This window comes from Meles meles, chromosome 3 (genome assembly GCF_922984935.1).
Source record: "Meles meles chromosome 3, mMelMel3.1 paternal haplotype, whole genome shotgun sequence".
NCBI lineage: Eukaryota > Metazoa > Chordata > Mammalia > Carnivora > Mustelidae > Meles > Meles meles.
The window spans coordinates 155,175,934-155,189,214 of record NC_060068.1 but is presented as its reverse complement, the minus strand read 5'-3'; the positions used below and the strand labels follow the sequence as shown (position 1 = coordinate 155,189,214).

Below are 13,281 nucleotides of genomic sequence, written 5' to 3'. Positions count from 1 at the left end.
TAAGCGTATGCCTTTGGCCCGGGTCCCGGTCCCAAGGTCGTGAGATCGAGCCCCGTCATCAGGCTCCTTGCTCAGCAGGGAGCCTGCTTCTCTCTCTCATCTCCGTCTGCCCCCCAACTCATGCACTCTCTCTCACTCTCTATTTCAAATAAATGAATAAAATCTTAAAAAACAAAACAAAAACAAAAAAAAATATGTGGGTCCTAGATGTATCCTGTGGTGGGAAAGAGTGTGGGTGTGGCTTTTGATGAAAGGTATGCCAACTGCACGATTTAATAACTGTATGATCCTAGAGCAGGCGTTGAGCTGCCCTGAGCCTCGGTCTCCTCATCTACCATTACACCATTACACTGTGTGCCAAGCACTGTTGTAAGGATTGTTAACACAGGAGCTCGGTTTCATTCTCAGAACAAGCCAGGGAGGGAGGTATTCTTATTCTCCTGTCACAGATCAGGAAACAGCTCAGAAACTTATTGACTGGGATTCAAATGGACCAATCATGGTCCTCCGTTTAGACTCTTATCCACTCTTCTGAGAGCTGGTCCCCGCCCTCTGGACATGTCCCTTCCTGTTTTATGACATCAATTAGCTAAGGGTGTGTTCTGACCCAAGTACAGGAGTGAGGGAAAGGAGGGGTGACGTTGGGACCACAGTGCCCGATCCTGGCCCTCAATTTCATTCTCGAATAGCATTGCAGGGAGCTGCCTCCTATCGTGGGGGTGTCGTCCAGGACAGTGTCGGGGAGTGGATCAGAGCTGTGGGATCTAGAGTCTGACAGTTTAGGTTTATGTCCTCAGTTGTGGAACTGAGCCTCGTTCCATGTAAAATAGAATAATTGTAACACCTCTCTGCCAAGATTTATATTCCAGTCCCGCCACTTACAACCGTGTAACCTTTAATATTAAATTTCCTTGAGGGCTTGGCAAGTAGAATATCCATAGAAACTATAGACCCCTCATCTTTCGCTTGCGTCTTTGCTGGGACACCAGGTGAAAATACGCACTGATTTGATGATGCAGTCTGCTAGAGACCCGAGAGCCAGCGGGGTGGGGAAGACAGGCCAGCAAGGGGAGAAGATGGCCCCCTGGTTGAGGTCTAGGAGAAGCGGCTTCTATTTCCTTGGCTAGAGAAGAAGGCCAAGAAGACTTGTAGGAAGAGATTTAGTGGTTGTAAAGGGCTTTCAAAGGCGGAGATGAAAGGCTGTAGTAAGTGATACTGTCATTATCTGTCCCTCACCCACCTGGCCTCCTGAGCCAAGCAGAAAGTAATCCCCCAGGGACAGTGCTTATCACAATACTGGCTGCTCAGTGGAGGGCGTGTGGGACAGTAGACCCTTCCCTCCGGCCAGGACTGCTGCTGAGAAAATGTTTTCAATAAATGTCTTTTTTAAAAAAGTACACAATTTTGGTTCCTACCACTTGGGACCAATCTGATAGCTCCCCACCTCCCTGGTTTCTCCCTTTTCTCCAGTGTTTTGGAGTCTACTGCCCATTACCTGCCACGCCTATCAGAGCTGGGACGGGCTAGTCAAGAGGTTCTGGAAATCTGGGAGGAGTGGTACTCGTTCCTAAGAGAATTGGTACAGGGGTAGAGGACTTGATGTCACTCAAAGATTATCTTTGGATTTTACTTTGCTGTTTTCTTCCCGTTCATTCCGATAATGAGCAAACCAAACAGGCAACTTCAAATTTGTTTCTCTTTTAAGTAGGTTATCCAATAAGCAGGTGTGTTTGGAACACTTACCTGCAGTAATAAAACCTTGCATCATTGAGGTGCTCCAGTTTACAAAGAGTTTGCCCTGGGCACTGTCTAGCAGAGCAAGTCCAGGGCCAGTCAGTCCTCCCGAACAGTGGCCGCTGTTGTCCAGAATGCCCACGAGAAAGCAGCGAGAGTCTGAAGGTCCTGATTATCGACCCATCTCTGCCATCAACTCACCCACTTTATGATTCCGGACAGACCTCCGGGCTTCAGACTTCCTCATCAGCAACTCACGTTTGGACTAATGTCTCCTTTCAACTCCATAATTCTACCATTTAAAGTCTGATTTGCCTTCCTCTAAAGCAGAATGTAGGGAGTCAAACACTCCTGTTTTTTCTTTCCACTCCTTGACGCTGTGCGATTGCAGGGACCTTTATCCTAAATCTTGATCTCCCGACTCATCTAGTCAGTCTGTCCCATGCACAAGCAGCCACCTTCTCTCCCGTTAAATTCTTGAGGACCTTCATGTTCCTGCACTCTGGGTGGGGTAACCAGTGCTGGAGCCCACAGATGAGGCGTGCCCCTGCCAAAGGCACCTCTCCCCGGCACTCTTCGGCCCATCCCTCATAAATCAGAGGAGAAAAGCTGCGAGCCTCTGTTTTTGCGATAGAGCCAACAAGTCAGAAAAGAGCCTATGCTTCCTGGAAAAGGCAACTGGAATTGAAGCACCATCCTCTCCAAGCCGTGCATTCCAGGTGTTGGGACACTTGCTATTTATGGAACACTGGGTGCTACCATTCTTCAGCTGTTTGGTCTGGCAGGTGAGATCAGGTTCATTGCTGTGAGATGAGGAAACACAGCGCCGAGGGCATAAAAGTTTAGCCGTTGTGTTCACCCAGTATAAAAATGAAGAGTTTGGGGTCAAGCTTCCATGCTAACAAAGTTGCCCAGCGCTTACTCCCTAACCCAAGAATATGCCCATCACTATGCCCAGTCGAGAGGTCCTCAAGTGGTTTTGAAGCCAAAAAGAGGAGAATAAAATCCCCAAAACCAGATAAAGGAAGATATTCCCTGGATGAATTAAGACAAGAGGGGGGAAAGTACTCCTTTTTCACTCCATGTATCCTATCAAAGATTCAAAGGTAAATGGAGGAGCAGCAAGTTAAAAGGCACCCTTAAGTTTTGAATTTCAAGACTGAGTCCCCGTCTCCAGAAAGGGCACCTCCATTCTTCTTGTACCCCAAAGAGACTTCTCCAGTTTTCCAACAATAATTCTGGGCCACAGCCCGCTTCTGCTTCCCAGAGAGAAAACAATGGGCTATTAGTGAGAGACTTTCCATTCAGAATCTTGTAAGATGAAGCTCATTTGTCCCTAATGAGAGACGGACAATTGCTGCCCTTCTTGTCCTTTTCGACAAATGCACCCCTGGAAATTTCATCTTTAAAGCAAGTAAGGCCAAACCCTAGGGATCCGTGTGCTTGCCGCTGCCTTCAACTTGTTGAATGTGAATGGTGAATGATGGATTGAGAAGGAAATTGTGAGTCTTTTAACAGACTGCCTATAACCACAGCTGTCTTCTTTCTTTCTTTCTTTTTGTCCTTGGATTTGCTTTTTAAAGGCAAGTGAAATAGCCATATAAAAAAGCTGAGATTCCGGGGACGCCTGGGTGGCTCAGTCAGTTAAGGATCCGCCTTCAACTCGGGTCCTGGGATCGAGTCCCACATCCGGCTTCCTGCTCAGTGGAGGTCTGCTTCTCCCTCTGCCTGCCACTCCTCCTGCTTGTACGGTCTCTCTCTTTCACTTTCTCTCTTTCTGACAAATAAGTAAATACAATCTTTAAAAAAAAAAACAAAACTGAGATTCCATAGACTTCCCAGGGCTTTTGTCAGTTTTGCCATTGCAATGCTTTGCACAGTAGGATGGATGATGAAAGAGCATGTTACCTTTGCCTAGCGGTTTACAAGGTGAATTTGCAGCTTTGGTGCGCTCGCTACTGCATGGGCTAATGCCTGGAAGCCAACATAATCCTATGATGATTGAGTGCAAAGTTTTTTTCAGATTCGCTTCCTTGTCTCCAGGAAAAAAAAAAAAAGAGAACTGTTGGGTCAGAAAGTGATCCACTCACTAGAAATCTGAGCATAGCTAGTGACTTTCCTCTCCATGGCCCAAATTAAGTAAACTCATTGTTAAAGCAAATCAAAGCAAGGTTGAGGAGAAACTAACCCAGACCCAAAGGGACTTTTTAAGAAAGATCCAACCATCTAGCAGAAATAATGTAGATTGGAATTCAGTCCGATTTTTTTTTGTCAAGTTTCGTTTTCATTTATTTAACTAATCTGCACCCAACGTGAGGCTCAAACTCATGACCCGGACATCAATGGTCCTCAGATGGAACCAGGCAAACAGCATGAATTCAGTCAGATTTTTTTTTAAGTGAGCCAATTTTTTGCTTATTTATTTTGTCATTTTATTTATGAAATACATTTACATTGCCCAAAATAAAAAGTTCCAAAGGATATAAATACCTTGTTATCAGTTTCTCGTGTGCCTTTAGAATTATTTTATGAGTATAAAAATAAGTACGTATCTGTCCCTTTTTTGCCTTTTGTATACAAATGCTGGTATAATGTATACAGCCTGCTCTATACCTTGCTTTTTTAAAGATTTTTTTTTTTTTTCGACAGAGAGTTCACAAGCAGGCAGAGAGCCAGGCAGAGAGAGAGGGGGAAGCAGGCTCCCTGCCGAGCAGAGAGCCCGGCTGCAGGGCTAAGTCTCAGGACCCTGAGATCATGACCTGAGCCGAAGGCAGAGGCTTAACCCACTGAGCCACCCAGGCGCCCCTACACCTTCCTTTTTTAACTATACAATATACCTTGGACATGGTGCCTTATTTGCACATAAAGAGCCTCATCTCTCTCTCCTGGGGGTGTGTTAGAAGGGCGTACCATCATCTCTTTAAGCAATTCCCAACTGACGGGCACTTAGATTGTTTCCAACCTTTAGATATATTTGTTAAATGGTACAATGAGTAATCCTGTACAAAAGTTATTTTCCCCAGGTAAAGTCTATCTGTGGGATACGTCCCCAGAATTGTAACTGCATTTACAGTTTCTACTCACTCATAACACTATTTTATTTTTTACCAGAAAGGAATGCAACAGATGCTAATGATGTTAATAGAATATTTTTTAAATGACAATGGATTGGACATGTGAAAGACCAGCAGGATTATCTGCAAATTTAAGTGCCATTTCACACAGCCTGTGGTAGTGCCGTTTTAGGGAGAAAGCCGCAGGCTTTCAGAACTCCTCGGGTTCTTCTGACAGAGTTGTCTTCTCCTTCTCCGAGTTGCTTGCCACGTGGACGTGTCTGCATCAGTGACCCAGGGCTGGTTCTTCTGGGCACCACTGGTAGAACAAGGCTGGAGCAGGTATTTCCCACCTCCAGCAACAGGAAATACCAAAGCACAAAAGAATGAGCCAAGCCAGGGCCCAAATCGCTGAAGGATGTGGGAACAGAGGAGTGGGGGAGGGTTGAAAGGTTGCCTCCCACAGAGTAGCTTCTCTCCAGGAAATGCCTGGAAGTTTGGGGTGAAACCGAAGACCGGGAGCAGCAGACCCCTTGGGCAGGTAAATTCACCATCACACCCTTGCTCTTCTTGTAAAAATAAAGTAATGGAACTTTATGCCACCGGCTTCAAGAGGCTTGCATGAGACGGACTTGTGACTGCTCCAGCTTGGGCTACAAGCTAGCCAAGATCTAAAATAGAAACTTCTATTTGATCCCTTGAATAATTATTGCCTACCTGCCATACTAACTGTAACGGCCAAGGTGACCAAGCACTTTTTGACATATTAAACAATGCCTTTCTATGCCTTATCAAGGACCTTAGAATTCATGAGAAGAAGCAAGATTCATAATAAAATAGCTAAGATTTATTTTATATATGTATGTGTGTATATATATATATATATATATATATATGGTTCTTTTAAACTCAAAACCTTTCACCGAGAATATTAAAGTTCAAGAGGATTTTGGATACTGCCTATTCTGATCTATGCTTCCCATTTTGTGGACCAAAAAAAAAAAAAAGCTTCAAGGAAATGACATGATTTGAAGAGGTGATCTCTGGAAATGGACAGACCTCGGTTTGCAACCCCATTCTGCCAACATCAGGCCCTGGCCCTCTCGTCTAGACCAAGCGGCTTCCTCTTTCAAGAGTTCAGTCTCCTCCTCCATGAGAGGGTGGTATCAAATCCTGCAGGTTTGAATGAAGATTCAGTCCCTTAAGGCAGGTACCTACTAGTATCATTTGCTGGCAGCGTCAGACCCAGAGCCTCATCTCTGAAATCTCAGACCATGATCTTTCTATAGCCTCACACCTGCTCTCCTTCATACTAAAAAACAAAACAAGACTTGGGAGAGAAGCAGGAATCAGGAGCTCTCACTCCCCCTTTGTGAATCTAAAAACCAAAGCAATATGAGAAGCCATGGTTCGGTTGAGACCCAGTTTCCCAAATTGTGAGAGAGAAATCACGGATTGGAGGAAGGGGGGTTCCTGCTGGTGGACTACTGGGCTCACAGAACACGGTGGGGAACGGGATTTACTCTGAAGCAAGAGCTACAGGATTCCTCCAAATTCCTCCATTCGGTAAATGCATGCAGCAGCGAGGCAGGGGCGGGTGGTGGGGGGCTGGTGTTGGATGGGGCCAGCACTGTGGGCTCCGTCATCTGAAAGAGAACTGAGCCGTGCTGTTTGTTCATCAGCAGTATACTGAGCACCTACTATGTGTCGGGCACTGTTTCAGGGGCTTAAAATATGTCGGTGAACAAAAACAAATACCTCAGGAAAGAAAAACCTGGATCTCTTGGAGCTTACATTTGAGGCAGAGAGAACAAGAGAAAGCAAGCACACAAAATTAGAAAATTATATCGTGTTTTGGAAGGTGATAAGAACTCCTCAAACAAAGTCACCAGAGGGAGAAGAAAGTTCAGGGTGAGTGGCAATAAGGGACACCGGAATGACGTCTGGAAGTAAACCTGGGAACTTCTGCAAAGAGTGTCCCCGGCAGGAAGCAGACCCAGTACCAGACCCATAAAGAAGGATCGTGTCTGATGGGGGAGCAACCATGAGGAGGCAAAGGTTGGAAAAGGCAGGGTGGGGGTGGCATGGTTGTGTTCTGAATATGGTAAAGCTGGGGAAGCAGGCCAGATGCAGCCATCACATGACTTTGGGCTTTTACCTGACGTGATGTGGGGAGCCATGAGCGGACAGAGACGAGCAACACTCTGACTTGGGTTTTGAAATAACTCTGGGTTGTATGGGGGGAGGTTGCTGTAGGACGGCAAAGTGGAAACAGGGAGACGAGTTGGAAGGCTATGTAATAGGCCCGGACAAGGAGTGTGATGTTTGAATCTTGGAACGTTCTTCCTTTATAAACTGGTGTGTGTGTGTGTGTGTGTGTGTGTGTGTGTGTGTGTGTGTGAAGAAGCCTAGGAAAGGTCACATGAAGAGTTAAAGGCAGGGTTAGGACTACAATCCCAACATCATTCACTCGCCAAACATCCATAGAGCATCTTCTCCATGCATGTGTCTACACCACACCAGAAGCAGCTTGATAAAGAGGCTGAAAGACTTCTGCATGTTGGACAGCCCCCAGCCGCCCAGGGCAGCCCACCTGTTGTGCGTGGGTGGGACCTGTGACTTGCTTCTAACCAACAGAACCTGGCGAAGGTGGTGGATTCAGCCCTGTGCTTTTGTTGCCTCCTACGTTGATCATTGTAGCCTTGAGACAAAGTAGTGCTGGTCTTTTGTTGTTGTTATTGTTGCTACATAAATGAAAAGATCCTATCCGGGAAATCGTAGTATTTTGTCGCATAAAACCAGTGTGGGCTATCAACAGAAATGTTGAAATCATTGTTTTCCTCGAGCCATCTTGCATACAAGTGGGCAGCATGATACCCTTCGTGGCTAAAGATCGGCAGGCCGAGCTTATTCTGGGTCGGAGCTCGAATGTCCGCTGACTGGTTTGCAGTGTCAATGTTAGAAGTGCGAGTTGGCTCACCCCGGGTGGACATTTGAGAGTTTTCATAGGGTGGCCTCAAAATGCCAAGTCTTCCTCTCAGGATCAGTGCCACTGTTACTTTTAGATTCCCTTTGGATCTGAGTTTTTGGGGGGCAACTTGTCTTTTTCTGGAGAATTTTGTACAGTGAGCAGTAATTCTAGAAGGAATTGTTTCGATTTCTTGCCAATCTGTTCATGACAGTTTGGAGATACGGTAGGGGAACTTGAGTAAAATTTTACTATTTCAAACTCCAACATTTATCAAAAGTTAAAAGTTGAATTGGTCCAAATTTTATTTCAAATTGTGCCTCATTTTTCTGCTCTTACATATTTTCTGGCTTCTTCATATTTTCATTCATTTTATCAGATTAAATATGGGCCAAATTCTTTAAAGATATCTTTAGCTTTTGACTTGCTGTTGTGTGTCTGGCTTTCAAAAGGAAGCCTGTGGTGGTGTGTTCTTTCTGAGGCTCTGGTGTGTACTTGGTGTCTTAGTTTAGAAAAGCGAAGTGATATTTGATCTTCCAGAGAAGTGTTTGTTGTGTAGACTCTCTAGGGAAAACAGCAAACCTCTGAAGGACTCCCTTCTTGAGCTTTTTTTGTATTAGGAGAACGTCCTTAAACAAAAATGCATCACAGTCAACCAGCATGGTTCATTTTGATCAGCTTCAACGTTCCAGTTACGATATTTCCTGGATTCCAAAAATCTGATAAAATACCAAAACAGGAATGATAGAAGAGTGTTGACTGAGAATGCGCAGTCCGCGTGGAATCGTGACATCTGTGTGTTACATAAAGCCACAAGATGCAAACTGCAAAGTTGACTTCAGCTCTAACAAAGCGCGTGGGGAGGCTATTCTGGTTTTTCTCGTCACTTTTGCAGAGTAATCAATACTAAAGAATCTATTCTTTTGCATCAAAGATCAGGCCATCAAGGTTTTTTTTTTAGCTCTGGGAACCTCAATCAATGCACTTCAAGGACGTGCAGAGTCCTCAGCTCAGCAGAGGCGGTGAGAGCAGCTTCACCACAGTGAGGAAGGCCACCCCCGCCCTGGGGCCTCTGGTTGGTGGGAAGGGCAGAGAGTAGAGGGCTCTGAGAAGTCTGAGCGCCAGGATGTGAGGATGTTTCTGGAAGACTTGTTTCATCGCTGGGCTGTGTCATCAGGAACCTGAACTGCTTACCCCCAAACCAGTCTTCGCCTTCAGAGCGTTTGCTTCTCTTGATGGGACGCTGACGGCCACCTGAACTTACCACCAGGGCTTCACCTCTCATGCCTGGTAGAGCAAAAGCCAGAAAACAAAAATGTCTTTTGTTTATTCATTCAACAAATGTGAAAAAAGCTGGATGTTGATTTCATTAAGTAACACCAATAAAACCTTTGCTTGCCTCAGTCCCTGTTACTAGTTAAACTAATTCGAAATGGAATGAAAAGGTAGGCAAGATAGTGTGTCCTAAACTTAGGTGCTTTAAGTTAGTACCATGACTGTTGAGAGGCGAGGAGTACAGCATAGTGGGTGAGAGTCCAGGCTCTGGAGCTGGACAGCCTGGACGTGAAGCCCACCTCAGCCATTCACCTGGCATTGGGGAGGCAGCTGGACCGCTCTCTGCGTGGCCCCAACCTGTACCAGCGGTGAGGGTTGGCCATTGACCCTCTCAGTGACTCCAGTTCTTCATCTGTGAGGCGTGGGTAATACTCGTCCTGGCCTCAGTGGTTCTGTGAGGCAATGTTCTCATGAGGGCTGAGTATCCTGCGTGTCATCGATGACGGCTAGCAATTGTCCTCAAACATGGGAACCTGAAGCATGTTTTCACTTAATGTCCTTTCTGGCTTTGTTACTGATGGTTTCCAAGGATTACGATGTGTGAAGTGGGCTGAAGCGGCAAGCTATTTTAATTAATAAGTTCTATGTAAGTTGAGTTCAATCATTCCATCAAAAGGGATTCGGTGGAACCATTTTCAACAGTGACGTAGGGCTATGATAACCGTATTGTGAGATCCTCAACAACTACAAGGACCTGTGATGGGTTTCAGCATGCGCTGGGTGCCTCTACGACATCTCTAGCAGATCTAAAATCATCACTCAAGGGCTTCCAGAGTTCAGGGTTGGAAATGCTAAAGACCCAGGAGCCGACCGTCCTCAGGCCCAGGCTACAAGGATATGTCTGTGTTCAGGAGGCATTAGAGTATAGCAGAAAGTGCTCTGGCTTTTCTTTAAAATTCCCAAGTCAAGCCCTTACTAATTCTGTTAGCCTTGAGCAGGTGAACGAGCTTCTGAGCATCAATCGGTATATGCATTTTTTAAAATAGACGTGATAATAGCTACCTCATAAAGTCGTGATGAGAATCAGGCCACTGCGGAGCCCATTAAGGGCTCAATAAATATTTCCCTTCCCAATAGATTCTCCTCTTTCTTAGGAGTAGAAATGGCTCACTCGGTAAACCCAGAGATAGTAAACAGAGCAAAGCTTAGTCAGGGGCAAAACCGATTCAAGGAGTATCTGCAATGTGCTGTCACTCTAAATAACTCTTCTCTTCAAAGCTTTTGACCTGAAACTATCCCTTATGAAGAAATAAATGGGGACTCCTATCTGCTATCCCTACTATAAAAAGAAGAGCTTTAAGAAAACGGGGTTCCATATTGGAGAATGTAAAGAAACGGAGACATTCTAGAGTAGCTGATGCCAGGACTGCGCTTCCAAGCAAGAAGATTGTTGACTGGAAAAACTGAAGAAAAATATCATCACCTTTTGAGACTTTGGCCTCCTCCCTGGCTGTTTTCTTGCTGCTCTGTTAGACATCTACCTTGTGGACTGGAGTTGAGAGACATCATTCACCACTGCCCAGGACTCATTCACTGAGTGGGCCTGCTTTCCCTCCTAGTACCCAGATGAAAATTGGTGGCACTGGATGGATGTGGGATTGGATGGGGGGATGGGGGAGAGGAAAGAACGTACATAGAGCTCCCAGGGAGAGAGAGTCTGGATATGGCTGTAGAGAGAAGAATACAAGGTTAGACTTTGGGAAATGGGATCTAATGCAGCTAGTATTTAGAAATTTAATCCCCCTCCTTCATCAACATTGGCTTGCCTCTTGCTCCTAAAACCTGTATCATTGGGTGAGCAGCTGTTCTACCATTTTCCTTTTCTAAATGATAACTTAAATAATTTAATTAATAAATAGCTTCCGGACTAGTCAGGATACTACCCATCCTTGGAAACAGTGTTGTATTTGAGTAATAGTAATAATTTGCTAATAACAAATAGCCAACTTAGAAATGAACTTGTAAAACCAAGCTTGGTCTTAAATTGTTATTTGGAAGATACCTAAAATTCCTAGTATCTTGATATGGTCAAATTCCAGATGACCAAAATGAGTTTCTTGTATTTATTGTGCACATTTTACATCATTATAATTGAATGACAAGTGTTTAAGTGCATTTAAATAAAGATCAGAAAACAGTCAATTCCAGAGAAATTACATTTAATTGGAAGTAAAATGAGGTTCGTAAATATTTGTTTAACTACTTATTATAAGATGAAGCAGCTATTTCAGTGTGACTTGGTCTTTGTTTGAAGGGGGGAAAGAACTAGATACTACCTTTTGTAATGCCTATGTGCTGTTGATGATATTGTGTGGAATAATGAACACTGAAAATTAGAATTAAATGTCTTACCCCAAATCAAGTTCAAGGAAGATTAAAGTTTCAATATTTTAAAACAAAGCTAGCAAACAATCAAAGAAGGAAAAATGAATTAAAAGAGTCATCTAACTTGGGAGGAGGAGGGAAATTAAAGTTTATAACTCTTGAAGAAATTACCTAATATAAAAGGTGTGCAAACCTTATTTAATAAAAATGCAAACACCTGTATATTTTAGAGTAATATATGGCCAGCAAATTAGAAAAATAGAGCAAATATCTTACATATAGACAAAGAGTAATTATCTTTATTATGCAAAGAATTTATAACCAAATACGCACGCGCACACACACACACACACACAAAACACACACACACATGTAAAGTCTTCAGCTATTAAGATTTAGTAAATGCTTGGAGAATATACAATTTTGAGAAATTGTTGACCTCATTAGATGTTAAGTAAATTGAAAAGAAATAAAAAATACATACTATTTACTCATCAAATTTGCAAATTTTGTCTAACAATTTTTTATGATAAATCTCTAAGCTCCTAGAGATAGATAATACTAAAGCCTTTTCATTCACTGACAAAGCATTAAACTGAGGGGCCAACCCACTGGGAAAACAATTTGACAACATTGATCAAGGTCATCATAGTCTTTAATGCGCTGGTTTCCTTTCTCTAAACTGCACTAAAGAAATATTCCTAGTTATAAAACAGCCTTCATACATTCATCGTGGTGTTCTTTATAAAAGTGAAAAAATGCTAACCAACCTAACTATTCAACAACAAAGGAAGTATTGAGTAAATTTGGTACAATCATTGGATCTGATACCAGGAGGCTAAAAGCAATGCTTATGGCGACTGTGTATGGAAAAGTATATTCTGTGTGATTTCCGTACATTTAGCTGTATGAGAACATTCTAGGAAGAAACTCACAGAAGCACTAACAGTGGTTGTTTGGCTCTACTGGAGAGGTTGGAAGTCTGTGAGGTGGTCAAGAATGTGAGCTTTGAGTCCAAATGCCTGGGTTTAAATCTTAGCTCTGTCACTTGAGTCACTTTTTGACTTTGGTATCGAATTGCTATTGGAATCTGGCAAGTTCGAAGTTCACAGTGATTCAGTTTTCCATCAGTGCTATGGTGGTAAGATAGTTCCAACCCCTGGGGGTTTCTGTGATGGTTAATTATACCAACACAAGTAACCCATTGACAATACTTGGGGTATGGTAAGAGCTCAGTGAGCATTAACTATTTGCCCTTTAAGTGGTAGAACCAATAGGGGCAGGCTTTTGCCTCTCTTTTCTGTGTTCTCCAGATCACCTTTCCTCTCTTGAACATATTATTGTTGCATTGGGAAAACCCGATAAATATTTTCCTAAAGGCCCTGAAAACCGGATCAGCCAGATTTCCTAGTCACATAGATTCAGACTCTTACTTGGAATAACACCACAGCACATAATCAAAGAATGGGTAGATACTTCATGGTTGCAGACACCCAAGAAATGAAATTGGAATTGCTGTGACAACTGAAATGAACTTTGTGCACTTCTTCTTCAAATGAAGAAGCCCATTTCATAAGAAGTTAGGGTGATTCAGTTTCCTTTAAAGAACTGCTTGCTTCCCTTGGAAAAACATGTCTGCTCAGTATTCTCTCCCCCTTTCCCAGCCTCTAGCTTCTAGATAACTCAGTATTTCTCTATAACTCACATGTTTTTGTAATGGCAGGACAGAAGTTTTGAAAATATTTACAACATTGGAATAAGTACATTTTCTTGGGCAAGGAAAGTAAATTAGGGAAAGGCGGGGAAGAGAGTAAATTTCCTCAATGTATTTGTTGATTTCCAAACAGTTCAAAAGCTATGGTGCAT

The 13,281-nt window shown here is 43.5% G+C and overlaps 1 protein-coding gene across 1 annotated transcript in view; it reads left to right on the top strand.

The window, feature by feature from the left end:
• The window catches only part of SLC1A3 (solute carrier family 1 member 3), a 76,242-nt gene that overhangs the window by 6,326 nt on the left and 56,635 nt on the right, over positions 1-13,281 (top strand). The gene's annotated exons all lie outside the window — the stretch shown is intronic.